The sequence below is a fragment of the Grus americana genome, chromosome 3, assembly GCF_028858705.1.
Source record: "Grus americana isolate bGruAme1 chromosome 3, bGruAme1.mat, whole genome shotgun sequence".
NCBI lineage: Eukaryota > Metazoa > Chordata > Aves > Gruiformes > Gruidae > Grus > Grus americana.
Genome location: NC_072854.1, coordinates 74,785,323 through 74,788,412, shown reverse-complemented (window position 1 = coordinate 74,788,412; position 3,090 = coordinate 74,785,323).

Sequence of the window (3,090 nt, the reverse complement as noted above, 5' to 3'; positions counted from 1 at the left end):
GCAAACACATTTGGTTTGTATTTTCATATTTTTTATTGTCATGGAAATCTGTGTGTCAGCAAAAATAAAAATATTGCATCAGAGATATAAAACAGTGACTAAAAAATAGCCTCGCCCTAAAGTTAGTCCATAGTGAAGATAGAGAAATAACTGTCAATCCTTACAGCAAGTAGTGACTGTGTTTAATGTATTATAAAATCTTGTTGTCCATAGTACCCATCCTGTTTCACTATATAACTTTATATCGCTATATAACCATTACATGTACATTTTTCTTCTCTAAAAGAAAATGATGTACACACACCTGTGTTTATAGGAAGTGAAAGCTTAGACCTTTAGAGATGCTTTCCAGGAAAGGCTTGGCTCACACTTGCCAAAGTGAAACACTTGCTAACTATGAACCCCCGCTCCCATCCTGCACACCTTGCATATCAGCCAGGGAGCACCCCACAGGTGCCTGGGGACCGCCGGCTCTGCATGGGCTTCTCCCTGCATCAGGGTGTGCTGAGTGTACCCCAAATAACACAGCTACTTCCTGGGCTGGGATTTGTCTTGCCCACTTTCTGCAGTGTAGAGGTCCGTTCCCAGGCATGCCAAGCTGCACGTCATTTAATTTAAATTGTCTTTTTATTTTCTGTATGTGTATATATATATATAAAAAGGGACGGATTGCATCCTAGGAGTTCTTTTTTTTTTTTTTTTTCCTCCCCTAGCCTGTAAAGGGAGATAAGAGCTATAAAACAGACTTAGGTGGTAGGGTGATTTTTGCAGATTCTGCACCTGGAGTCTGATTCTGGGAAAAGCAATGATCTCAGGGCATTGCCTCCCTGAGCAGGAATAGCTCTGATAAAGCATTCCCCATCTATGTCTCTGGTCAGGGGGGATTCACTGGGCACAAATACCGTCCGGTATTTTTTCTGTATCTATTCATTTGGATCATTAAGTCAGCCAAGAAACACACATAGTACTTCCCTGACAACAGAAATTCTGTGTTGCAGCTTGATCTTTGATTCATAAAGCTCTTCAAATGTGAAGTCTTGCAGGCGTGGTTAATACCTGGCTTGTAGGCAGACAAACCCACTCCTACTGTCCTTGCCAAACCCACCAGAAATGCCTGGACACACCTGACCGGATACTGAAGTCCCACCTCATAACCTGTTAAAGAATGTAAATTGTGATCTTTTCCTTCTGCAAGAGTGTCAATGGCAGTAAAAATTGCCACTTAGCACTAACCACTTGCACAGACTAGATGAACTAACAAGGCAAATTTGGACCAAATAGCACATTTACTCGTTTCTTGGTCAGGGAAGTCTTTTTGCAGGGTTTCTGAGGTTGTGTTGAATGTGTGTCTTTGGCACCTTTGGTAAGGTGATCCTTTGTCTGCTATGCACATCAGATCTCTCACTGAGCTTCTGAAGTATAACACATGCAAGACGACTAAAGCTGGTAGTGTTTGGCCCCTCCTGAAGAGGTGCCTCTCACTGACGTGGGTCACAACGGCCTTTTTAGTGTCAACCCATGCAGTTTAGGAGAACACTGCTTTGCTACCTGAGAAGTTTGTAGGACTTTCCTCTAAGGCTCAATGTATTAAGTGGTTTGAGGCACATATGAATTTATAATAACTCTTTTTAAACAAGCAGCCTGTCCAGTGGTCTGTATGACCCCAGCTGGTTTCCCCCAGGGTCCTCCCTCTCTGAAGTTCTCCCTCTGCTTCCACAACCTCATCTGTCCTCTCTCACCCACAACAGTATAACCCCACCATCACCAAACTGCTGGTTGTACAACAGGTTACTACCCACTTCACAACCTTCAAGAGGCTACCCAAAGTCTTACAGAGATGGGAGGATTTTCCATCTGATAAAATCCCCCTGTTAAGGGTCAGAGCACAGAGAGCCATTACCAAATACAAATTCTACCTGAAGTACTGTCATATTGGAAGTCAGAATACATACACAGGCTTTTTCCTGCTGTCCTTTACATATGAATTTTTAGAAAATAAATACATCCAAACTTCTGACACTGCTCCTAGCCATTTTACATACTGAAATATTTCACTTCTTACATTCTCTTCTGAGCAACATATGATGCTGTGCAAAACTAAGAACAGTCTGAAAGGACAGATTTTGTGTCTCTCAATTCTCAAGACATTTTAGTTGTCCACAAAGAGCAGCAGCTGGCAAATTATATTGACATTTCTTTGGCAAGCTTTAAACGTTCTCCACAGTCCTTCTCAGACTGCTGTAGTGTTTAAGAAACCAATTTAAAAAAATTAAAATTCACAAAGAAGAAACATTAAATAGAAGGGGGAAGCTCAGCTCATACAGCATTGCATCATATTGCTTAACCCTGGCTCTCTGAGGGCCGTGCCTGCAGTGCGGGCTGGCTGGGTGTGAGGAAGGCAGGGCTGAGCTCTGCAGCTGGGTGCCTGTGCTCCCACCCTGTGCTGAGACACAGCACGGCCAGTGCTAGCCCACAGCTTCCAGTTCAGGGCTAGTCTCTGCCAGCCAGCCCCAGGGAGTTTGCAGCTATCTACAGAGGACCACATTGGTGTAGGCAGAGTTTTCTCCCTGCAGAAGTAGCTCCAGTTTGGGGTTGTCTTCTAGATATTACCAATTAGCCAGATATATTATGAGATTCCCATTTAGTTTCATATCTTTCAATCACTACTAACTTTTTCTAAGCATCCCATTGACCTTTAACTATGCCTCAGAGGAAGTTAGAAACAGCCTTGAAAGACAGCCCTTTATCGCTAATTGCTCAAAGTATGCAAACATTAGACCGAGATTACTAGTAAAGGTCCTGTTTTCCTCCAGCAGGGTTGGTGGTATGGGCAGCTGCTGGGAAAAGGCAGGGAGACTCAGGGAACTGTTGAAATGCACAGTATCCTCCTCACCATAGGAAATCCCCCTGTGCAGGCACCTGCCTATGTGTGCTCTTAAGATGGTTAGAGGCGTAGTGATTCAGCCGCACTGACTGTAATGTTAGCATTACTTATTTGTGGTATGAACCTTCAAAACTCGGTCCTATATTTGCTTATGCCAAATATGTTATTTTCTGAGCTTATAAGGCCCTTTACAAAAGCTCAGTGGC